This window comes from Microtus pennsylvanicus, chromosome X (assembly GCF_037038515.1).
Source record: "Microtus pennsylvanicus isolate mMicPen1 chromosome X, mMicPen1.hap1, whole genome shotgun sequence".
Lineage (NCBI taxonomy): Eukaryota > Metazoa > Chordata > Mammalia > Rodentia > Cricetidae > Microtus > Microtus pennsylvanicus.
In genome coordinates, this window is record NC_134601.1 from 135114468 (window position 1) to 135141214 (window position 26747).

The following is a 26747-nucleotide window of genomic DNA, read 5'->3' on the forward strand; positions in this document are numbered from 1 at the left end:
GAAGGCTCTAGGATGTATCAAGTTGACAGTTAAAAGTAGCTAGAATATAGTCAGGAGTATATTTTTCAGCCCTAAATAGTGGGGCCTTGCAATTCTCAATTCACAGAGTGAGAAGATTCCTTAGAGGTAGTTGAATCCAAACTTCTACTTCTCAAACAGCATTTTCTTCTTTACTAAAGAACATTGACTTCAGAGGATTCTAGTGGGTATCACATGATAGGAGGATTCCTTCATCACATATGTCTATATATGGCAGACTGAAAAAGGGAAAACGAATTTCTGGACTGCAGGAATTTGCTGTACAGTTCATGTGCTCACATGCAGTTTGTCATGGAAAGGAGGCCATGGGAACAGGCACCAAGTCATATTGCATCCACAGATGGAAAGAAGGGAGCATCAGGCTTGTATCCAGCTCACTTTCTCCTTTTTATCCAGTCTGGGACACAGCTGTACTCTCCGACTGCTTGATTTCACTAATTCATAGAATCTAAAACAGTAGATCCCATAAAAGGAGAAGGCAGGGTAATTGTTAGCAGGAGCTAGGGGCCATGCACTTGGGGGATAGTGGTCAAAACACACATATATGCTAAATGTATGGAACTTGTACTTGCAAATTTCAGAATGTTATTTAATTAAAGAACCACTGCTCATGTGCACTGAGAAGCTAAAAGAGTAAGAAGATATTTGTAATGTATTGTTTAATTTTTTATTTTTATATTCTTCTCCCATCCTGCCCACCCACAGTTTCCCCTCCTTCTACTCCTCCTGGTCCCTCCCCTCTATTTTCTTCTCCCCCAGATCTACTTCTCCTCCCATTTTCTTCAAAAAAAAGTGCACGCCACCCAGGGATTCCAACCAAACATAGCATAGCAAGTTACAAGAAGACTAGGCACAAGTCCTCATATTAAGGCTGGACAAGGCAACCCAGTAGAAGGAAAAGGGTCTCAGTCACAGGCAAAGGAGTCAGAGATACCCACCACTCCCACTTTTAGGTGTCTCATAAGAACATGAAACTACAGAACCATAACGTATGCAAAGGACCTAGCTCGACCCATACACGATTCATGTTTGTCACCTCAGCCTCTGTGGTCCCCTATGAGCCCTGCTTAGTTGATTCTGTGGGCCATGATCTCATGGCATCCTAGACCCCTGTGGTTCCTACAAGCCTTACTCCCCATATTCTGCGGGATTCCCCTGGATCCACTAGTGTTTGGCTACGGGTTTCTACATTTGCTCCATCAGTTGCTGGCTGACACCTCTCTGATAACAATTGGGCTAGGCACCAATCTATGAGTATAGCAAAATAGCATTAGGAGCCTGACTTAACCATATATATTTTAATCTTTCTTCTGTTCTTTCTTTTCCTTCCTTATCTCCCACCTTCCCTCCTCCCTCATCCCTTCTGCCTTTTCTTCTTTCTTTTCTTTCCTTCTTTCCCCAGTATCTTTCTGTTTTTGCTTTGGGACATATTGGCTTATATTTGGGGGGGGGCTCTTTTTCTGTCTGCCTAATCACTGGAAAGGGAATAACAGAAAATAATAATGATAATTGGAATACACTGTTGTTTTTTAAAAATAATTACAATTTTAGCTTTTTAATAAGGTTATTTAAAATACAAGATAATGTTCCCATGTTCTATCACTTGGTTTCAGAATCTGCAAACCAAAACCATCTTGATTTAATACATAATCTGACCATTTTCCCTACTCCCGAACACTGAATTTTTTTAAAGCAAGCCCAGACAATGTTAATTTATTCATGCACCCTTCAAAATACTTCTCTAATGAATTAAAACTCTTTTAGTATGGTTTTAATATTATCACACAATATTAAGAATAATATACTCCACCAATTAAGCAATTATATGACAAATTAAATAAAAATTACTCCTTAATGTCATTAGTTAATATGCAAATATCAAACAACTTAAGAATTGGTACTTCAGTGATAATGAGTCCTCCAAACTTAGAGCATAGTACTAATAAAAATTCTACACACAGCTATTGCGGACTACGTTCTTGCATTGTACCAGGACAGACTAGACTAAAAATCAAAATGCTAAAAATGTTCACATTGTCAAACCAAAACCAATTTGTTATCTGGCCTTTGAAGATGTCAGGAACCTGACGTTTAGCCAAATTTTCATAGCAGGCCTATCAGCATTATCCTCTTACATCCTTTAATCCTTATAAAAGGAAAATGAGGTCACTGGATGCAAACCCATCAGATGTTCTTCTGTTGTTCTATATCCCTGAACCTACTTTATAAGAGAAGGAAGGTTGAAATCACCAGTCTGCTTTTATGTAATGCCTTCTCTAGCCTTTGTTTAAAAAACTAAAATTTAACATTAAGTCCATCCAAATAGTTAAGCTATTTTATGTGATGAAGTATTGTTTGATTTTAAAGTAAAAAAATAAAATTAAGAACTTTAAAGAAAAAAGTTCTTGACAATGCTGTCTTTTCATTTGTTCATATGTATTTGTGTATTTCCAGAAATGTCTTAAGTTCTCTCATATAGATTTTGGACATGTTTGAAATAAGTTTTTAAATGAATGTTGCTTTTTATTTAGTTTAGTTTATTCTTTGTTTAATCAGGGAATCATTCCTTCTATTACATATTCTAACTTATTATTATTTGTGTAACAAATGATGGAATCTTGTAAATGGGATCACTACTTCTGTTAAATTCTCTAAATTCTTATTACTTGTATATATGAATATTGCTAATTTTAATCAACTTCATTACACTCTGATTCATTAAAAATCCATATTTAAAGTGCAAAGTTTACACATATCTTTGTTATGTAAATTGTATAAATGTGTCCCACTTAATCACTACTGTCATTGTGAAACTTTACGTTGTTTTTACAACCTTTAAAGTTGATAAACTCTTTTCAATATATATCCTCAAAATCAATACTAGATTTGGCCTATTATTAAAATTATAAAACATTCTAATTTCTTTGTTTTCTCTTTGATCTTTCTATTTTTAAACTATTTTTTAAAAAAATTCTCTTCTCATTCACAGCATGCTAAAAAGATTTTTTTCTCCAGTCTACAAGAATAGATTGAATGTCAAATGCTGGCCGCTCCTAAAGAGTTAAGTTGCTATTCCAGGCATACAGAAACATGATCCTCTTTGCAGCAGGTGTGACTCGAAATACAAGTTTACTGATGTAAGCAGCTAGTAATTAGAATGAGAGCTGACTCAAGAATAGATTTTCGGGATCATTAATGTTTGCTTCGGAGAAATAGTCTCAAGTGCTTGTCTCCAGTCTCAACAGGTCCATGACCTGGATGCCTACATGAATACATTTATAGTTGGGCCCAATACTATGCTTCTCATTACGCAGAGGCCCTCAAGTGACCAATGGCTGTTCAAAGAGTTCACCACACCCTGCTGTATTCATATTTAGGAAGCTACAGTGACTTAGTGTCACCAAACCATGACAATTTTTTAAATGAAAGATGAAAAGTGACTGTCTTAGCTAGCTCAGATTAAAGAGTAGCAGCTTCACATAAGGGAATGGTCTTTTTTAGCCAACTCTTTCCTGGAACTATGTGGACACTAAGACTAGACTGTTACTTCCCTAAGGATAGGGCAATGACAACAGTGTTATGGGAGAGTGATGAGGAGAAAAGAATGGATTGTCCCTTATAGTTGTTAGAACTGCTAGAGACTATACAAAGGTGACATTTAGTTTCTGTGACAAAACACCTGAGACAATCAACTTCTAAGGAGAATTTATTTTGACTTACAGTTTCAATCCATAGCTTGTTGGTCCTATCACTCTGTGGTTGTGGCTAACCAGAGCACCATAGCAGAAAGCTAGAGCGGAGCAAAGCTCTTCAAATCAGGCAGTCAGAACGCAGAGGGAGAGAGCAATGGACCAGGATCCCAAACCATCATTCAAGAGCCAATGTTTCTGCTTCCTCTAACAAGACCCCACCCTTAAAGTTTCTACCACCTCGCAATATTGCCATATGCTGAGGAACAAGTCTCCAACACATGAACTTTCTGGGGGACATTTTAAGATCAAACCATAACTTTCTGTCTCTGGTCTCTAAAAGCTCTTTTCCATCTTACAATGCAAAACAATCCATTTCTTCTCCAAGAATCCCTATATGCCTTAACAGTTCCAGCATGATGCAAAATCCACGTCAAATAATGTGTTCAAAGTACCAATAAAATGCCATAATGAAGCTCATTATTTTGCATAATTTATATAGGCTAATTTTAAAAAGAATAATAATACCAAGATCTCCAAGACTCAACTCAGGGTAAATTCTTAGCTGCGGGTACCTTTAAAGTTCTTTTTAAAGCTATAGACTACTAAGGTACAATGGTGCAGAGTAAACGTTCTCATGACAGAACAAATAATGTCTAGAATAGGGGAATGGGACCAAGACGATGCCCAAAGTCAGCAAGGTAAATGTTACATTCTGTAGTTCCAGGTTTAGCATTTGGGGCACATGCTGGTGTAATGTGTGCTCTAAAAGTATCCCTTTCTGAAGCATTGTCAGCTTTAGCCCAGATGGCTGTTCTGTTGACATACTGCAACTCATTGCCTGCAACTTCCCTTAGTGGGCATTTCAAGTTCCTGGCATTCTTACATCCTAGAGGCCCCTTTTGTAGTTTTAGCTAAACTCTTACTGCTTTTTGTTTGTTTCTTTGCTTGCTTGCGTGTTTGTTTTGTCATCTCAGGGTCTGTGTGCCCAGAGACTGACCCTGCCACACACCTACAGGTTTCTTGGGCTTCTATTTCTTTGAAGTCTTTTGGGACAGGGTTTCATTATGTAGACTTCACTGACCTGGAACTTGCTATACAGAACAGGCTGGCTTCAGATTGAAAGCAGTCTTCTCTTCTCTGCCTCTTGAGTGCTGGGGCCACAGATGTGCAGCACCATGTTCAGTTCTAGGTTTTCATTAGGAATCTGGGAAGACACCAGCAGAGCTAGCTTCTCAGCTATTGCATTCTGCACACATGCAACATCATGTTAATGATGTCAAGGCCTATCACAGCATGAGGTGTGCCTGCTGAATCCTCAGAAGGTATGGCTTCTATGGTCAGAATATCTTGCCACTGAAGTTTGAGAAACAAATCCCAAGAAAATAATTCCCTTGGCACTGTTTGTGTAAGCAGTGCACCCAGCACTCAGTTTGAGCCTGCCAAGTAGGGTGTGGACAATTCCTGAGACACACTCAAGTTGCCCCTGTAGCTCCAGGTAAAACTCTTGAGTTCTTTTTAATGCCGTTCATCTTTTCAGCAACTGCTCCTTTCTTGGTGGGAAAGAAGAGTGTATGCATTTTTGTAGTCCTACAGAGAGTTTCTCTGATCTTCTCTCTTGCTTGTGATTTTTTTCATAATTCTAGAAAACAATGATCATCAAAATTCACTCTGGTTTCTAATATGGCGCAGTTGGACCTTCTTCATCCTAACTAATTAGTTGAATGGGGTCTTCTTTGTTGTTGTTGTTCTGCCTCTCAAAAAGTCTTGGGCTATGGAGACACAGACATATTCTTTGTAAGATGAGTGGTGCCTAGTCCAGTTTCCAGGAGAGGCCTCGTCCTCATCGAAAACTTCAGCAACACAGCATTTACTGGCTACGTTCTTATAAGAAATGTGTTCTTTTGAATTCCCATCAAAATCACCCTGTGGAAGTCAGGCTGTGCCCAGCTCTAAATTATTATATATTGGGTAAAAAGAGTGGCTTGTTCCTTGCCCTGGGTGGTTCCATTTTATGACCAGCAGTTAGCTCTATTTTGAGTGCAATTGCAGAGGCAGGGTTATTCTACATCTCATTGTGCGCATAAATACTACCGCCTGTCAAAAGTGGCTTCTAAAAGTTAAAAAAAAAATACCATCTTATAAGCTTATCAAAGTAGACTTGGAACACATAAGCACATAAGTGATTTAAAAACTATATACAGAAAAAAGTCAGGCCTAAACTTATCAAATATACCAGGTCAAGGAAAAGTGCAGCATCCACATCTGGACCCCATAAAGAGAAGATCACATTACTTTGAGATGGCAATGGCCCCCACCAATCTGTCATCTGATCACTCACCCAGGGCATGGGGTTAGAGAGAGGGAAGATCTGGCATCCAACATACCCACCAAAGGCATGCTTCTTGTGACCTAAATTCCATACACTAGACCCTACCTCTTAAAGAGCCCCTGACCTCTCAATCAGCCTACAAGCTGGAAACCAAGGCTGTCAATTCCTAGCCTTTAGAAGACATTTAAGAGTCAAAGCTTGACACCAATGCTTGTCTTTGTTTGAGGGTCTGGAAAAAGAAAAGACCTTGATCGAAGATATGAGAACAATTAATTGATCAGAAGAGGCAGCCTGATCTCAGGAAAAGGAAAACTGTAAAACGGTATGTACATGCAGGTTTCATACTTGGGGCAACTGATGATGAGTCTTCCTGGGCCTTCTCTGAAATGCTGTGTAGTTGTACTGTTTTGTTTGAACCACCAACCTGCAAATCATGACATAGAGACTTATTACTAATTATGAAAGTTTGGCCTTAGCTTAGGCTTGTTTCTCTAACTAGCTCTTATAACTCAAATTAACCTGCTTCTATTCATCGATCGATGCTCTATCACATGGCTCAGTTACCTTTCCTCTGTCTTGTTTGTCTAATTTGTTCTATTCTTCTCCTGGGCACTCAGTTTCATCCCTCTGGCTCCCTCTCTGTCCAGAAGTTCTGCCTAACCTCTCCTGCCTAGCTATTGGCCACTCAGTTCTTTATTACACCAAGCACCGCGACACATCTTCACACAGTGAACAAATATCCAACAGCAATACTGTGTAAAATATGCCTCAGAATTGTCTGGTGACACCTGAGAAAACTAAGATGTTTATCCATTAAGCTGTGCTCTTTATTGGTTCAAGATCAAATATGAGGGAAGGGCTGAAAGTTAACATTTGATATTTCAGGCCTGTCTCACTTGTAGGATTTTATAGAAAATTTCTAAGATAGATAGATAAACAGAATATGGGAGTCATAATTCTATATTATTTTCATTTTCTTGTTTTTTTAATGTATGAGTTTAATCTCACCTACAGTAATAAAAACTCTTGGAGTACTTGGGTCACTTCTTGTATTTGTATGATTGCCCTGTCTCTATGACTTCTGGTGAATTTCTTGCTATTGCAAGATTTAGTTCACCCAGTTACCCATAAGTTAGCAGGGGTGGGGGGGATGAAGACACAGTCTGATTTCTACTTTCCCGTGCCACAGCTTCTGTCTACAATATCCTTTCTTCCATTGCAAATGCATTGACTCACATCTTACAGAATCAGCTATGTACCTCTTCGTTAATAAAATGTTCCAAGTTCCAAATACTTATGCCCTTTTCCAAGCCACTATCTATACAATTTATCACCGTGTATTAACATTTTAAGAATATATTTCTATTTCTATTTTTGTGGTGCCAAGAATAGGACCTGCTGCTTGTCTGAAGTATGTGTTCTACCACTGAGCTGCAGCTCTGGCCATTAAATTTTGTTTTGTGTGTTGGTCCTGGATTACAGAGTATGAACTCCTTGAGGAAGTGAATAGTGTCACGGATCTCTCATTATCTGTAACACACAGCTCAATGCATGGCAAGGCGTGAATGCTCAGTAATATTTTTGGTATATAAATGAGTGTGAGTAATAAGTACTTTTGGATTCAGCAAATCATGGAACTGAAGATGCCATCTGTGGGTATCCCTAAAAGGCCTCCCAAATATTGGCAGTCTAAATGTGTGTACGGTTGTGGTAAATATTCCTCAGAATCAAGTACCAATATTCTTCAACCAGAGATGGCCAAGAATCCCTGAAGCTACACAGGTTGAATTTTCACTGTTAAGCTTCAAACTGATGTGCCTATTTAACATATCAAAGCAGACCTGACCTCCAGGTTTTCCCAGCATTCCTCAGTCCCTACCTGTTACAGGATATGGCTGGCCACCTCACCTTCTACCCTGAACTCTCCAGACGAGGGCCTGGCCTGCCCTTCCCCCAGAGGCTCTTCCCCATATAATTCAGACATTTTGGTTACCAGATCTTTTGTACCTTTTCCATCTTGGCTCCCCCTAATTCCTCTCTCTCCCCCTTTATCTTCCCCTCCCCCTCTCCCTACACAGCCCAGCTCAGCCTGGTCATGTCCACTCTGCACTCTCCCAGATGTCCCTGCCTTTTGGCTATGCTATACTACATATCTACAAGAAACTTTCTCCTCCTCCATACCTAGGAGTAGTCGTGTCCTTTCCTTTTTATTTCTTTTTTTTCATTCATTCACAAATAATAAGAGAAAAACATAATGCAGGGAATGAAGGGTATTTCTGTAAGTGCACCTTGGAGACTGTAATAGTATTTGGGGGTTTCAATTAGTGATTTGGAGAAAGAGACCAAGGAAGCAAGGGTTGCTCTAGAGTTCATGCTATGAGAAAGAGGAGGTAATCTTAATTGATTTGTGATTTGTGAAGAGCAAATGTCTTTTATTTTGTCTGTGCCTAGGCAAAATTATAAACTGAGATTGCTTTGCTTCACTGAATCTTGTTCTCACAAGAGTATCTGAAGCTGGTGTGTGTGTGTGTGTGTGTGTGTGTGTGTGTGTGTGTGTGTGTGTGTGAGGCAGTTTGTGTCTCACAGACCGGCATAGCCTGATCGTGAGCATTTGGCCAGGTTGCAATAGGATGATTTGTTTGTGAATGTCAGGTAAGTTCTGAACATCAGACAATGACTTTTTGAGATGAGGGAAAGGCTCAGAAAATGACTTTATGTTGAATGTTCTCAGTCATAGCGAATGAGATCTGAATTGAGGGAAAGAATAAAAGCAGAAAGCAAAATGGCCTTCCTATCCTGCTCTTTGACCTTTCACGTAGACAAGACTGAAATCTTGAGGCTTTGCCAATTCCCCAAAACATGTAATGCCTGGAAGAAATACTTTTCTTACCAGAAATGTAAGCAGCATAGATCCCCTTCTTTAAATATATAAATGATTAGGCCTGGGAACTACAACACTTAAGACAATACCAATAGCAATTGTGGAGCAACAAAATAGTATGGTTTCTTTTTCTTTGCCTCCCATTCTTGCTATTTTCTCTTTTTAAAAAAACTGTTATTTTTGTGTGTGTATAAGAATGGTAGAGCAAACCTGATAGTCTAGAAAATGTATACAGAAGGAAAATAATTGAATTTTTGGTTGTTTGGTTATGAAGCTCTATGGCCGGAATCCTAGGTCCGAATGCATGTAGCACATTGTATTTGAACCCTGTTCTAAGTTAGGTTGCGTAAAGGAGCTCCAAAGATGGGGACTTCAACATCCATTTTTGTTTGAAGAGCTCACAATATGGAAGTGGAGAAAGCAAAATCCCCAGCCCTCATTGACAGAATGTAGACCCTGACAATGAGGGAATATGGCAAGGTCTAGAGGCAAACATACATTCATGAGCAGCTGGTCACGTGCTCACACCTACATAAATGTTTATGTCTAATTAAGTTTCTGTAGTTTAATGGTCATCATGCTTGCCTAACATGAATGTATAAATGTTAACTTTTCTGAAATTGATTTTGGGGGTGCAGCAACTTTCGATATAATTTTTAGATTCCAGAAAAAGTTGACTAGTATAAGAATTCCTATTTAGCCTGTATCCAAATTTCCCAACCAGTTTTCACAACCATTTGAAAGTTGGAGGTATTTTGCCAAACTAGCTAGTCCTAAATGTGTATATTCTAAAGGTACTCTCCTCTTTAACTTCCATGTGATTATCCAAATTAGGAAACTGACCATTGACACGGTGTCATCATCATATCTGAGGCCCACATGCACATTTTCCTAAAAGTTTCAATAGCATTAAAATTTTCTACAGCAGCTTTCTCTAATCGGCATTTGGTTGTTGTGCTTTATAGGTTTCATGAACTCTGGACAATAGCTCTTCTTGATCCCGAGTGTTCCATTACAGGCTAGTTATTCCGTGGAATGCCGAAGGTTGTTCTATGTAATGTTTTCTCATCCTGACGTTCAGGCTATTACATTTTGGGAAGAATAAGTTGCTGGATTTTTTTTTGAATGATTTTGTCTTTTTGCTTTCAGTGTTTTTATTTGAAATTACTATACAACATATTATCTTTCCTTGTTGCGTCTCAAACACAATTTGGTTTTTGCTGATCCTCCTACCCTCTCTGCCATCTTTCTTTCTTCCCATTTATGCCCTTTGACGTGTGTTCTCCTACCCTTGTCCCTCCATCCACACCTGTTTGTTGCTTTGTTTATTTATTTATTTTAGGTTTTTGAGACTGGATTTCTTTGTAACAGCCCTGACTATCCTGGAACCCACTCTGTAGACCAGGCTGGCCACAAACTCACAGAGATTCACCTGCTTGTGCCTCCAAGTGCTTGGATTAGAGGTGTGTGCTACCATTGCCTGACCCTATTTCCACTCTTGTAGTCACTTTTCTAGGTTTGTGGCTTATATTCACAGTCATAATTGCATATATAAATGTAAAAATGCATATAAATATGCATATATAAATGTAAAAATGCATATATAAGTGTAAAAAGTTTAGATACACATCTAAAAGAGACCTGTAGTATTTATCCTTTTGATTCTGGGTTACATCTCTTTATATAATATAATAAACTATATTACTTCTCTTAACAATAAATATGGGTCCAATCATTTTCCTGTAAATGTCATGAGTCCGTTGTTCTTTATGGTTGAATAAAACTTCATTGTGTACATGTATCAAGATTTTATCATCCATTCATCTGATGATAGACATCTAAGTTGATTCCATGTCCTTGTTATTGTGAATAAAGCAACAGTGGATCTGAATATGCAGGTATTCACATCTCTATGGCAGGATAAAGGGTCCCTTGGGTATATGCCCAGGAGTCATTCAGCTGGGCTGTGGTCCTTCTATTTTCAATCTTTGTAAAAATCTTTTTACTGATTTTCACAATGGCTGGACCAGTTTGCATTCACATCAAAAGCAAACAAAGGTTTCTTGTTCCTTGTACTCTTGCTAGAATTTGTTGCCTTGAAATGGGTGCTCTTTATGTATCCCAGGTTGGCCTCAATCCTGCTGCCTCATTATCTTGGGTCCTTGTGTGCTGGAGGTACAGGCATATACCACTATGTCCGGTTTAAGAAGTTGATTTTTAACTCCCGGATATCTGCTTCTACCCATATGTGTATCACTTTGGCCTAACCTTGTGCATTATTGGGAAGTTAGACATTTCTATATTCCTTCCAGTAATTATTAATTAAGCTATAAGAATTGTTATAATTCTTAAGATGTCTTTTGGGGGAGCTTACACTCTGCTAAAATTTTGTATTAATTCCCAATATATGCCTGCACTCACGCATGGATTAGTGCCCACTTCATTATTACAGTGATGAATAAATTATTCACTCGGGTGGGTGAATGACTGACAGAGATAAATAACACGGCATGAATGCAGTAAAGACAGCTTCTTCCTCTAGTTTTTGGTTTTATTCATTTTCTAGGTCTTCATTTCCTTTATTTTTTTTTCCTTTTTCGCCCTCTTCTGAATAGACAGCATTTAAAACTCAATACCTTATAACTTCAAAACTGCAACTTTCCCGAGAGGAGAAACCAACTGCATAGAAACCCAAACGCATGAGATTTCCACAGGCCCCAGCGCAAAGAAGTTCAAGGTTTCAGTGATGTCTGGAGCTACAACTGTTTCTCAGCCCCTGTTTTCTCACGTTGATAGATTGTCGTCTCCCACAGAGCGCAAGGGGAGGCTGGGGAAGAATAACGAGTAGGGGGAGACGGCCACCAAGAATTGGCAACTAGATAGAGAGGAACAGCCAGCGGTTGATTAGTTTCAGCTTTGAAATGACCCCTTTGTGTGACTTGTCCTTCCTGAGAGAGAAGTTAAAATGCCTTCAGCAGTGTGTTAATTAAAACAATTAATCCTAGGTCCTAAATAAAATGGCTCAACTTATTTGGAGAGTAGCCCTCCTTCATGTGCTTTTTGCCTACTCACCAAGGAACACATCCCCCAAATCAGCAAATTCCTATTACTTCAGAATATGAGGGCTATTTAGAGGGAGGAATGGTTATTAAGCTAGATGCTAGACTCCAAAGTTGTCTGTTTTCCAGCAGCTGAGAAGCAAGTTTATTTAGAGCTATACCTAGCATAGCTCCCGTGAAGACAGGTGATTTTCAACGCAACACATTTAATGTGCCGTCAGCATGTGCAGGCCCATCACTTCTGGCTTCATGTGGCTACCTCATTTCATATCGATTATATTCTAGGAGTTGCATGTTATTGCCATTGTTATTATGGACAGGTCTACCTTTTCAGATGAGAGGGCTGAAAGAGGTAAAGGAGCTGGGCCAGAGCATGCTAACTGTAGGGGCAGGCAGGATTTAAATGCAGGTTAAGTCTGGTCCAGGGTTCATTGCTCACCACTGTCCTAGCTGCCTTCCCGTTCACCATTTGCCTTCAGTCTGATGGGTGCATAAGTCATCTAAGAGAAGATGCACCAATGCCAGATGACCGAATTGCTGTCTGTGCGAGACATATTTTCTTTTGGCCGGGACAGAATATTTGATGTAAGCAAGGAAGAAAGAGTTATTCACTCAGGTTCCGAATGTTCAGCCCATTCTGACAGAAGAGGTATGGCTCAGCAGGTCACAGCAAGGCAGACAAAAAGCAGAGAAAGAGAATCCAAGAAGGGGCCAGAGTGTGATATAGTGCCTGTAAGACATGCACCCAAGAGCATTTTTCTCTAACCAGTCCCTGCCTCCTGCCTTGGACCAATTCTCAGGAGTGTCATCATACCAGGAACCCATCGACGGATTAACCATTATGGAACTGTCTCTGGCAGCACTTTCCAAATTACTCCCAAGGGTGTGTGTTACTAATCCTCCAAGGCATTCCTCAATCCAACCGAGTAGACAGTAAGAACAAAGCATTGCCTTTGAGGGGACTTTTTCAAAGACAATTGAAACTGCTCTGTAAAGGCAAGGAGAGCTTGATTTGGTGAAGGGGTGTTTAGGAGCTCCTCCAGATAAAGGAACCCCACGAGTATTACAAATACTGGTGAAAGCAATCAAGGATTGACAGAGTGCTTCCTGCTGTCACCTCAAAAGACCTTGGCCTCACTTCTATAAATGAAAGGATTCTTACAGTCTATCCCTAAGAAAGGGACGGAAAGGTGACTATGGAGCACTTTGACATCTTGATGTATATTGGGGAGCATCAGCTAAAGGACAGGGGAACTGCAATGCCTTGGCAATTGTGTCAACTACATTCTTCCGCATTTTCCTCCACCGACATTCTCCTGGTTCTCGGTGAGATTAGCAGAAAAGACTGGCCTGGCCTCTGTTCATGCTTGCCTGGTCTCTACTCTTCATCTCAGCTTTTCTTTTTTCTGAACCCGCTGGTTTAGTTTGACTTAGGGTGTGGCAACAGGAAGCCCTAACACAAACCCCAACTCAACCTCACCATCAGCCAAGCTGTCTCAACTTCTCTCTGACTTCTCGTCTGTTCTAGTGGATCACAAACTTGGATGACAGGAAGACTGATCAATTGCTTTGCCCCAAATTGCAATGACAGGAAGGTGACAGGGAATTTGACTTAAAAAGCTAATTATGTATGGTATAGCAAGGAAAGGCTTGGAGCTTTATACAACTATTTAATGTAAGTCTCTGTAAGGGTGCAAGCACAAACTTCATAGCCATAGAGAAAATCACTGTGGGGCTTGTTATCAAATTAATCTCTAGAAATGTAGTGTCACGAAACCCCCATTTTCCCACAGATAAATTTGCCAAGGACCTTAGCCCTTTCTAAGAGCCAAAGTAATATTTTATCAAGTCTTTGAATCATTTATTCTCTGCTCAGCAAAAGGCTCTTTTTCAAGCATTCTTTCATGACCAAAGAATGTTTTGTCCTATCCGGGAAGCTTTAATCGCCTCACAAAATATTGTTATCATAAGGAAACAAATTGGACATATGGGTTTATTATTTATTAGCACATTTGAGTGATAATTTTTGCTCTCTCTATATATCAAATACAGAGATTTAAATGTTAAATACAATTCTGAAGAGATATTATCAGCTTCCATATCTATAATACTGCTTACTATAAACAAATGGGAAAAGTTCTTTTCTCTAGGAATAAGGTTTCTATTGTATGCCTTTTATCATCAGAAGACATTGGATGAGTACAGGAGAAATGGCTCAGCACTTAAGACCACTTGCTACGTTTTTAACATTACTTCTTGGGTTCCCTCAAATAAGCAGATGGCATCCTATCAACTTGGAAATCAGGGAAAGCAGTCGTATGGCGATTGGTGTGGAGCCAGTGAGGCTCAATGTGATATAGTCCAGGTGATCAGTTTTCTCTCCTACTAGGCAAAAAATAACTCTACATTTTAAAATACATCTGGAGTGCAGTAATTGAGCAACCAGAACTGATTCGAATCACACCTCTAAGACCGCATACAATTGTTATGAATTATTAGTTTTTTCGACGACAAAACACAGGTTCACTTCATTAGTGTATGGATGACTCAGAAAAGAGTGGTTTACTTAACACTACTAGAAACTGACAGGCAACAAATCCTTTATGCTAGTCTCAATAACGCCCCCAGCCTAGCAGTTTCTGTCTGCGCAAAGAAACTTTTTTTGCTTCCATTTGGCATGTGGCTTTAGCAGGTGATGCTGGCCTGTGTGAGAAGCTGGTATCAGAAAAACCCAGGTGGCTCTGTAAGGCCAAAGGCCACAGATTCCTGGTCCTCATCACCATTAAAAAACTCGAATCTTTTGAGGAGACACTCCCTCAGGCTGTTCTCCTCACTGGTCTGCAGGCAGAGGTTAGTCAGGAAGTCACTGATCTTCTTGATGAGCTTCATCTCCTTCTCTAGGAAACGCTTCTCCAAGAAGTCGCAGAGTTGCAAGTCTGCGTTGGCTGAACCCAGGTGAGCAGATTCAGAAGGACTTGATTCAGGTTCTTCTTCAAGGCCAAGGATGTTTCCATGGCCTCCAGGCTCCCACCACATTGGTACGAGGGCAACATCTGCACATCAGAGAAGAGGTCACTGCCTCTGTGCTGATTTTGCGTCAGAAGACAGGCACCTTGATGCTTCTCTCCAGACAGATCTCAGAAGAAGTGTACCAGGCCTTTCACAGACATATTATCTTTGAAAAAGAATCCCAGAGAGAGGTAAGTACCTGAGGTCTGTAGGTGCATGCTGATCAGGCAGTCAATAGTGGTCTCCACCTCCCCGGTGTAATTTTGAGGGCTCCAGGCACTCACAGTTGGAACTTAAGAAGAGGCTTGCTTCCAGAAACAGAAAATTGCAAATTGACCCAGAAGTTGTGCATGTTGAGGAAGGAAGAGAGAGTAGTTATGGCTTTAAGGGGTGTGGCTGGGAGTTTCTAATAGGGCAGTAGGTGAACAGTCTCCCAATCTTTTCAGATAAGGATTTAGTCTTGTAGTTATTGGAATGGAGTCTTTATTTGTTATGTGTCTCAGTTTTAAAAAAATCATAAATCTAGTGTAAGGTAAGAACATCTAAAGTTGTCATAATGAAATCTCCTTAATCACTTGTGACTTAGAACTTCCTTGCTTATTAATTTAGAGCTGGATACAGTAATTTTATTCTGCATATAATCCCTCATTGTCTCAGTAAGTAGCCATTAATCCCCTTTTCTCAGAGCAGTCTTACTGTTCTGATATAAAGTTAATAGCACTCCATCCCCCTACCAAGAGCACCTGTTTGGAATAGGTATTATATAGTCACCTTATTCTTTCTAGATAAATGTGAAAATTGTGCCACACAAAGTATTTGTGTGAGTATAATTCATTTCTTTCGAGCGAGCCTCTCATGGAGTTGAAGCTGGCCTCTGACTCAAGGATGACCCGAACGTTCCAAGTGGTGGGTCTACAGGCATTCTTCTTCACTTTGGCCTTGTTTCCCATCACTGCTTCACCAATAGTGCCAATAAGAAGTTCTGTTCTAATTTTTCTATGCAGTATTATTATTCGCTTCTTGCGTTCATTGTACCTAGCAGCCTATGGAGTGTCATAAAGGTCAGCTGTCCTATTAGCAGCTACAGCCCTGTGATTCTAGACACTCCACCATTAACTGACACATAGTGTGAATGAGAATAAAAATTAAATAATGTATATTTATAAAGTGTATCAAAATTAACCACACACAGAAGATTATAAGTTAGCTGGTCTCCACTGAGAGATATAGACCTCAATGTCGTCAAAAGGCCTCTTTCAGCTTTATAATCGCACGCTGAGCTTTTGGTTTGCTAAGTGCCATTAGACTTGAGTTGTTTCACAATTAGAGCCTTTTCCTGTGATTTTGGTCACATAGGCATATCCTACTCATGGTAAAACTCTGAACCCCAGGGAAGAAAAGAAGTGAAACCTCTGCTCTAAACTTGGACTTCCTGAAAATGAAAGTAGATCAATTATTTTGCAGTTACTTTCAAATTTGACTCCCCCGTTGCTGAAACCATACATTTTAAGAATGTAAAAGGAAGCATGCCGTCTCCTTTTACTGCTCTGGTTAAAATAGGAACACATACCCTGTATCCAGCATCTGCAGACTGAAGCCCGAGAAACCGTAAGCATGATACGGCCTGCCTTTGTCAACTTGCTCTCTCAGCTACTTGGATCTCAGTGCTAGGAAAGCACGGTGTCATAGTCAATATAAACATTTCCCAATGACTTCATAGTGTGTCGTGTACCAATGCTGTCAAACTCTTCCATTATCTCTTTGTTCTCTGTCCCGGTTTTAAAGCCGTAATTCTAACGTGAGGCAAGAACTTCTCAAGTTTTCATAATGAATTCTCTCTAATCATTTGTGACTTAAATCTTCCTTGTGTATTAATTTAGAGCAGGATACAGTAATTTTACTATTTATATTTTAGCTTCAGCTTTCTTGCCTATAAAAGAGAGATATTAGCATCTCACAAATGTGTTACCAAGGTAAATTATATATATATATATATATATATTGGTTTTTCGAGACAGGGTTTCTCTGTGGTTTTGGAGCCTGTCCTGGAACTAGCTCTTGTAGACCAGGCTGGTTTCTAACTCACAGAGATCCGCCTGCCTCTGCCTCCCAAGTGCTGGGATTAAAGGCGTGTGCCACCACCGCCCGGCCAAGGTAAATTATATAATGAATGAGAAAGCACTGTGAATTAGTAGAACTTGAAAAACGGGGGTATAATATTAATCCATTTTGCAGCAAAATTATGGAGATCCTTTCACTAAAGAGCTATCCTCCTGAAACAAGATTCCCTGTGACTTTCAAGCTTGAAGCCACTGAGGCATAGTTAAAGTGTTTAAGATCCAATCATTCAAAACTTTAGCAAGCTTAGCTTAGCTGTCATTCCTTGGCTAAACAGGCTTCTACAATACTTCTTGGGATCCCTTGTGGTCCTGCTGACTATGAACACGGTATATAAGGCAGAGTTGTGTTACCAGCCCATGACCCTGATACAAGAAACAGGCAAGGACCTATCTTGTTGGTGTTGGTAAATTTCTGGAACATTCCATATGAGTGATACAATTCACAGAATTTACCTCCCCCTCAACTCAAATGAACCTAGGATGTTTCTGTGTTTGACAGACTCTCCAGGAACAAACACCAACCTGAGGATTCCTACACAGGCGATTTATTGGAAAAGTACACCCAGCAAAGACAGAAAAGTCATGAAGACATGGGACGGAAAAAGAAGTCAAAAATAATAACAAAGTTGCAATTTCAGAAAGTCTCTGTTTCCTCCCAATCGCACCGTCAAGCTCCAGAATACAAACTACCGTTGGAGGTGATTTCAACATGAGGCATGGAGACAAGGCTTTCCTAGTTCTGCCCACCAGTTGTGAGCCTCCCCAGAGTAATAGAAACTTCCAGGCCCTTCCTTTGCAGGGAAGTAAATTCATCAGCCCAAGAAGAAGCCACTAACAAAGGTCATGGGTACAAATCATCAGCAGAGGTACACATTGAGCATAGCAAACTGGCAGAAGTGATATGAGGTTAGTTGATGTGGGAGGTGATGTATGCTGTGAATGTTTTATTGCCATTGGTTAATAGAGAAGCTGCTTTCAGCCAATGGCTGAACAGAGTAAAGCCAGGCTGAAAGAGATACAGAGAGAGAGTAGGCAGAGTCAGAGAGAAGCCAAGTAGCCTCCTGCAGGAGTCAGACACCTCTCCTGGAGCCCAACCAAACCTTGCCAGTTTAAGCCACAGTCACATGGCGATGCACAGATTAATGGAGACAGATTAGTTTAGGATGTAAGAGCTAGCTAGAAATATGCTTAAGCTTTGGTCAAACAGTATTGCAAATAATATAGTTTCTGTGTGATTATTTCGTGTTTGGGGAGCCAGAAAGGTATGAAAGAACAGCCTCCCCCAACAGTTAGGCAGGAAGTTAGCCTGCCTGCAACACTAGCCTGCTATGCCTCTTGACCGTGGGAAGTATCAGACTTCAATGATACTGAGAAACTCCTACTAGGACCTCATTTTATAAGAAAATTAATGAATAAAGACTTTGCCATGGTTTATACTCTATATTTATACCTCTTAGGTGTGGATGGAATTCCAATTAGGGGGCAATACCAGACATCTATATCTCCATTTTACCATCCTCTAAAATCTGGCACGCATTTCAGGTATCTTGTTTGTCTAGCCACCAGCGAAATTTGGTCCAGAGCTTCTGCTGAAAAGGCATTTGCATCTTTTGTCTAACTTTTCCCTCTGATTGACACAATTATCCTTACTAGAAGAGCGTATTGATTTTTTGTTTTGCTTTGCCTTTTCAAGACAGGGTTTCTCTGTGTAACAGCCCTAACTGTCATAGAACTAGCTTTGTAGACCAGGCTGGCCTTGAACTCACAGAGATCTAACTGCCTCTGCCTCTCAAGTGCTGGGATTAAAGGTGTGCGTCACCACCGCCCAGCGTGATTTTTAATAGCTCCAAACATGTCAGCAAAAGTCAAAGTATCTCTAGCAAGCCAGATTCTGGAAAGCTGTGAAATGGCTGCTTAAGGGCTTGTCGTCCAACCTGAACTCACCTGAAAACTGATGTACAAGCAACAAAATGGTTTCTGTGTACTCGTCATTTTCTAAAAGGGACTATATGGGGTTCAGAGTTTAGCTCTAACTTGTTCAACTGTTTTGTTCAAGGGACTGCCTGACACCGGCAGTGTTACAAAATAAGGTTGGATCATCATTTTTCTCCTCCAAAACATACACACACACACACACACACACACACACACACATGGAACCTCCTCTTCACCCCACCTGTCCTCTCCACTAAACTCTGCAGAGCACTGAGAATCTCGCCCACAGTCCACCCAAAAACTGCTGCCTCACCGCATCCTACATCCCTCCACACTCATTTACTATGGGCACGGCAAGCAAATAGAAACCGTTCTCAACTGGGGCCCATTTTGTGTTCCCGGATATATCTGGCAATGTTTGGATCCATTTTCAGTTGCTGGCTGAGAGCTGTCTCAGAGGCTAGTCATTTTCTAGCACTTTCAGTTTTCCCTGTAAAAAGAGCCAAGTGATACTCCTAAGGTAGAGGACCGTGGACGCTTACAGAAGGAACACACAGCATGAATTAGGACGGTGAATTCTGAGAGACTGTGGGAGGACTACCAACAACAAAAATTGAACTTGATCCTCTAACCTCCATATGACTATATTTTCGGTTCCATTTTTTTAAATGACGCCTTCACCAAAAACATCATTCTAATTGTGAACACAATGACATTCCAGATGACAGAGTGATATTTCACTTAGGAACCTTGTTTCACAATGTAGTTGAAAACATCAGGAGCTATGTGTGCAGCTCTGTATCGATAGGTCATCCCCAACAGCTAACTCTTTGCTTTAATTTATCCCAGTAGCAAGGAACACATTAGCTCCTAAAGACTACTCATTCCATTTCCAGACAGTGTGATCTGGAGGCAACAGGCCACTGGGATTCAAGCAGACACTGGGAGCCAAGTAGATCTGAAGTTCTTCACAGTTTTCCCATTAAGACGTATAGTTTTGGGCAAGTTACTTAACTTTTCCAACTCTAATTCTTTTTAGCTACCAAAAAAAAAACCCAGAAAACCCCACCCGGTCTTTAGTTATATTTTAAGATCACTGTGGAGAAATAAAGTAATACAAGGAATCTAGCACAACTTATAACACAAAATAGATACTCAATAACTATTAGCTTCCTTTGGAGCCCAAGAGATGGCTCAGCAGTTATAAGCACTGGCAGTTCTTGTAGAGGACCCAGATGTAATTTCCAACTCCTACAACCATATGTAACTCCAGTTCTAGGGGATCTGACTTCTCCTGACCTCCAAGAGCACTAGGCCGATAGATAGTGCCCAGGCATGCATATGTGCAAACAATAATACTCACCCATGTAAAATAAAAATAATAAATCTTTTTATAACCATTAGCTGCTTTTACACTTGTCCTTCCCCTCACACTCTAACTGGAGGCGTCATCTCTGTGACTCATTCTGCCTTTGATCCTCTCTAGTTTTAACTTGACAAAAGTAGAGAATGAATGCAGGCCATCTTCCCACTAGTCTGAGACGTCCCTCTTTCACTGAAACACACTGGTCGCCTTCCATTGCTCCTCATCCAGCCTGCCTCTGTGGACTTCTATCACCTGGTACGTCTAGAAGCCAAGGCTCGATTTCCTTCCGGGCAGGTAGCTGAAATTCTGCACTTTTCAAAGGCCAAATACATGTGTGGGCTGTATCTTTTTACTATGCTTGTGCACAGATAGAAATAGGTTCTGCATGATGGAATCATTCTTTACAACAAAAGTCCCCAGGAAACGTGGGCCAAGACTCTCCTTGAAGTCAGGAAAGATGTCAAAGAATGGCTTTCTGTTTTCTGATGGTGCTGTGTTTTCTCTTTGGTGCATCTGCTCGTGTTGCATTTGCCCCTTGCCCTCCAGGATGAGGAGTGCTTTCTGTTCCTTTTTACAAGGAAAATTGTATTGTTTCATAGAAAGAATAGAAGACACACATTCTACATTGAAGTGGCCTTGTATTTCAGAAGTGCTGGAAGGTCTGGCCTTGATGGTTGCCAAGAGGTGACTTGGAAAGATGTAGCTGGAGTTGCAAAGAACATGCAGTCCTGCAATTCAAAGTGGGAACTTTCATAGTACTGTTCTCTTTTTCTCTGCTTGAAGCCTTTGAAGATTTCTTTTGGTCATCCTGACATCTGGAGAAGAAAATCACCCAACAGAGATTTTGCTTTTTTGAATGATCACATGATCTTGTGTATGTGTGTGTGTGTGTGTTCCTGTGTGTATGTAGACATAGGTACCAAAATGAGATTAACAGTAGTCTACATCTGTGTGCTACATATATGCATGCTTAGGTCCTTGCCTGGGGGAGATGTGAACAATATCTATTACAAACCTCAATGTTCCAGAGTCAAACTGAACTATGATTTGACCACAGTTCACCCTGGTGGGGACCAAAGAGCCTTTAGGCTTACTTATATAACATAGGTGAGGGGCTACTGACAGTAGTGTGAGTAACCCCATAGCAGCTACACTGGAAAGCCTTTCCCCAGCATGAATGAAGGCTTCCCCTTATCCATGTAAAGAGAGGCCCTTTCCCTAGTCTTCCCCAGGTTATACAACATCATAGCCCTCCCCAAGACCCTGAGGCCACACTGCAATTAGGGGTAAATTGCACACTCCTGACTGTGAGGAATGGCTGAATGCTCAGGAGAGAGGCTCAGGAGCCTTCCAGTCTTTGCCTCCTTTATTGAAGGAATTTCCTCATTCCACAGGTCCCATAGTGATTCTCATAGTGATGAGCTCTTGCAAGTAAACAGGGTTGAGCTCCTGGCGATGGCAGCTATTTTGCTCGCAGGGTAGTGAAGTACAACAGATTACTATAGGACAACCCCGGGGAAGACAGGATTCTGTTTTCAAAGGAAAGGGAAAAACTTGTTCTCCTCTCACAAAGTCATATGATCTTTGCTCACAATGAAATGAAGAAGCCTCAGAAGCCTCAGTGCTTGACTCCCAGGGTTAGTACTAGTTTGCTGAATGGCATCCTCCAGCTTTTAAGAAGCTACTTGGCTTTCAATTGACATTAAAATGTAGAAACACGAAGGGCTTCCTTCTCCAATCCTTAGGAGTTCAATGGCAACCATCCTACTGCCCACTAACCACTAATAACCTTAGGTTCAATCTGGGGATGAGAAGAAAGGGAAATCTTCTCTGAGACTGACTTGACTTCTGGGACTGAGAGACTGCTTTATCCCCTGTCGTGTTCCTTACTTGGTCTCTATAAAAACATACAGTGATGCTCTGGTACCATTATCTGTATAAAGAATCACCAATTCTCAGACGGTGAGGGAACCTTAGAGGACATTTGGTTCCAATCTGTATTCAAATTGTCAGGGCTTAATAATTATATAATATTCACTTTGGCTTCTCTTGGAGTCTAAGCCACAATTAAGTGTTTCCGCTCACCCCCTCAAAAAAAAAATCCCAGGCCTTTGCCAATATTCAGGAATACAAGCACAGGAATTAGTGCTTCTGTCTCCGTGGTGGGCTACAGAAGGAACCACTGAGCCATAGTAGGACCAACACCAACAACAGATTCTGCTTACAATTTCCTGGGCTGCTGCTGGCTGCATGCCTGATAGCGCTACAAACCTCCCTTCTGATGCTCTTTCTGCTCCTTCGGTGGGGTGCACAGAAGTGGCTGCTAGCCAAACCACAGTTCTATTCACCAGTTCAAGATTAGGAAACATCTCTTTGGATCTGTCTTTCTATATAAGGACCAGATGGTAATGATTAAAATTAAATTAATGTTTGACAGTCCATGAAGGGCATACATTACATGGTGTGCTGCTTGTCCAATCTGTCATCTTGTTTCTCTCAGTTCAGGTCAACAAACGACAGCTGAGAGCTGCCTCTCTGGGTCAAACAGTAGCTTGTTTCTGTGCTATGGAAATGGTTGCTCGGTTTACTAAGTGCAAGGCTTCCGTGCTGCCCAAATCACGATGAAGGCACTTTAAGGGGAGAGTGTCCACAAAGGACTTCTGCAACTAGAATGTTATCCCAGAATTGTCTTCAGTTGAGCCAAGACGGGTGGGAATTTATATTCTTTCACATGTATGTTACCATAGATAGTTACCCCAGAAACGCATCAAGGTAACTGTCTGATGGTTGCAGTTGCTGTCCTCAGCTGCAGCAGTCTGTAAGAGAGCTATGACCCAAAGGCTATCTCCTCTCCGTTATCCTCAGACTTGGGATACCATGGACTTTATTGTAGTGGGGAGCTACACTGCTCTGGTTAGCACACTACTCAAAGTCGGCTCCAGCCACTCCTGAACAAAGTGACAACTGCTTTAGGTTCAAATCCAGAAATGGGGAAACCTGAACCTGGCTGAAGAACAAATGTGCCAACACCACAAAGCAATTTCTAATTCTAACGACAGCCTCTTTCCTCACATAGCTTCTAGAATATGTGGGCAGTGCTGATGCGTTATTGATAACACATAAAAAAAGCATCTATGTTATCTCAATTTCAAATCACTGGCCTGCCAGTGCTCTCCCCCAAAGATCTTTCAAATGCAGACTTTTGTTCTTGCCCCTGGCTAATCCAGGGATCCTTGGTTCCATATTACATCGTCTGTCTAACTGCTTAAATCCAAATTACCATTTTAACCTTTCCACTTTCTCCCAAGAATAGTGGTGAAATTTTAGAATGCTCTGCATTTATTCTTTGCATGTATTCTTTGGAGGCAGCAACTGATTTACACAGACGTTTCCACGAATAGAAGAATAAACAACTGAAGCAGGCCAGGGACTGGAAGAGGAGATGCGACACCCAGATGGCCCTTCAAGACAAAGCAGTTACTGCCCTTGATGCTAGCTAACAAGGCTGCTGGAAGGAGGCTTTCAACTGTCAGCCACTGTCCAGGCACCCGCTGCAGTGAAGAACACTGCTTGATTGAAGACCTTATCATTCCAAGGGCAATTTCTCTCCATAGCTTGGGACAACTCTGGGGGTCCATTCCTATTACCCTTAATAATCCCCTTTGGGTCTTGTCTCCCCAGTTACCACCCGAATCTCTTCTCATTTCCCTCAGGTCTTTGTTCAAGTGCCGTACCATCATGACTTCCTCCATCTTTCTGTCTAAAAATAGCACACATTTACCACTTACCCACAGCCCCCTCGAGCCTTAGTTTCTGCTTTCCATTCATCCATTTCTCTTCCCAGCACCTCTAATTATTTATATAATTACCTACTTGTTTTGTTTCACATCAGCCTCCCCTCTGGAATATAACATCTGCAATGACTGGGCATTTGGCTGTTCTGGTCCATTTTTTTTTTAGCTCTACTACCTAGCAAATTGCCTCCCACGAATACAAAGATGTATACTATCTGTGAAAGAATCATAGCTACCTCTTGTCACTCAGACTGCCTACCTCTCTCCAGGCACATCCCAAGAATGGGTTGCCAGGGTAACATACCTGTCTCTAGAATAGGCTTTGGAACTATACTGACCAATCTACGTAGTGAGCAGTTTCAGGGCTCTTAACACATGCCAGGATTGTTCCGAGGAGTCCAACAATACATGTAGCCACAACAGCTAGAAGTTGGCGCTACCATTCCCATCTTAAAACTGAAGAAACAGAGGAACAGAGAGATTAGTATGCCAACATCATATAATCCTGTAAACTAGAATTTGCGTCCAGAATCTCTGCCACACAGCAGCTGTAGAATTTTAAGTAAGTTCCTTTTGGATTTGACTTATTTGTCCGTAAAATGTGTATACAATAATGCCTACTGTAAGTCAACTGTAAAAGTATTTCATGAGATTATATATGTAAGATGCATAAGCACTTAGTCAAGATCAGTCTCCATAATGCCATCCAAAAGTCAGCTTTCCCCTGTATTCCTGACGCTGCGTGAACTTTTAAATACTACTTTCCACCTGATATTATTATTATTATTAATGTCTGTGTACATGAATGTACCACTGTGTGTGGTGGGAGATCAGAGGACAAATGTGTGGAGTCAAGTTCCTCCCTTCTACCTGTAATGGGTTCTGAGACTTGAACTCAGGTCTTTAGGCCTGCATGTAAGTATCTACGTGCTTAAGCCATATCACTGGCTCCTGTTTCAGGAGTTTGAGACAATGTCTCACTAGGCAACACAGATTGACCCAGAAATCATAATGATCCTTCTGCCTCAGCCTCACAAGTACTGGGAAGAAAGGCCCAAACCTCCATCCCTGGCTTGTCTTATTTTCTATATTGACTGATTTACTGTTGCCCAACCTCTTAGATTATACTGCTCATCCACTATTCTAATGCTCCATAAGTCTATAGTCACCCCCATTTTGCACTTCATCCTCTCCCTGCAGAATCAGAAGTCTTCACTTTTGCCCTTTCGTGTCACATCTTGAAATAAAATCGTTCTGACAGATGCAATCAAATTCAGGTACCATAACTCGTCTTTTAGAGTTAACAGAAGTTCTAGGTTTCCATTAGTTGATATAATCACTTAGGCAAATCAAAGCCCGACTTTGAGTAGTGTGCTAACCAGAGCAGTGTAGCTCCCCACTACAATAAAGTCCATGGTATCCCAAGTCTGAGGATAACGGAGAGGAGATAGCCTTTGGGTCATAGCTCTCTTACAGACTGCTGCAGCTGAGGACAGCAACTGCAACCATCAGACAGTTACCTTGATGCGTTTCTGGGGTAACTATCTATGGTAACATACATGTGAAAGAATATAAATTCCCACCCGTCTTGGCTCAACTGAAGATAATTCTGGGATAACATTCTAGTTGCAGAAGTCCTTTGTGGAGTCTTTGAGGACATTATTAAGACCTCATCACAACTGGCCTTCTTCTGCTCACTCCAGTCTCTTCTCTTTTCCCAGATATTGATCTCAAGGGTACAACCCTGAGTAAACACAGTCTCCTAAACTTTATCCCAGAATCATATTTTCAGAAGACGCGTCCTGTAAGGAAGGTGTGCCTGTTCAAGGTCATCCGCACTCACCACGCAGTCTCAGTATTCCGTGAGAGACCACTAAATCCAGGCAACACAATGGCCTCCCAGGATGGCAGCTCCCTGGCTGCCCCAGCAGCTCATCTTTGGTTATTGTTTTTAACCTTTTCTCAGAGGCATGACTAGTCTAGTCTGCTTGCTTTCACAAGCACATAAATGGAGCTAGAAAAATGAAGCCCATTAATCAATTCTTGCCTACGACTCATCACCTCACCTCGGGGCGCCTCCTTCCTTGAGGAAGTAAGACAGATGATCATGGATTGCCACACAACACTGCCTCTTTCCTTTGACCTCCTGAGTCCTCTGAGAATTTATCAGCAAACAACAAGCTCATTTGACTGTATGTCAAAAGCAGACAAAGAGTCAGTCATTAGCACTAATATAAGCAGCCAGTTGCTTCGCACGGTAGTTATAAACACGGCCTTGGGCAGAGTCAGCCTCTCTGATAACACTTTTGGAAACAGCCGATCCCAAGCCTAGAATTTACTTTGACCATGAATGGCATTTTGATCTGAGTAATCATTAAAAAAATTGGTGTTTTTAATGGTCCATAAAATCATAACATACTCCCTCACGTGTCATCTTTCCTGAAATAGAACCATATGAAACTCAGTTTCCATTTGATCTTAAAGCATACGTCAAACAAATGAGGACTTAAAGCAGAAAGAAGA

General features: G+C 40.9%; 1 pseudogene; it reads right to left on the reverse strand.

Moving 5' to 3' along the window:
* Positions 1 to 14721: 14721 nt before the first annotated feature.
* On the reverse strand, positions 14722 to 19121 carry LOC142840550 (ferritin light chain-like; annotated as a pseudogene).
* Between the last annotated feature and the right edge of the window lie 7626 nt (positions 19122 to 26747).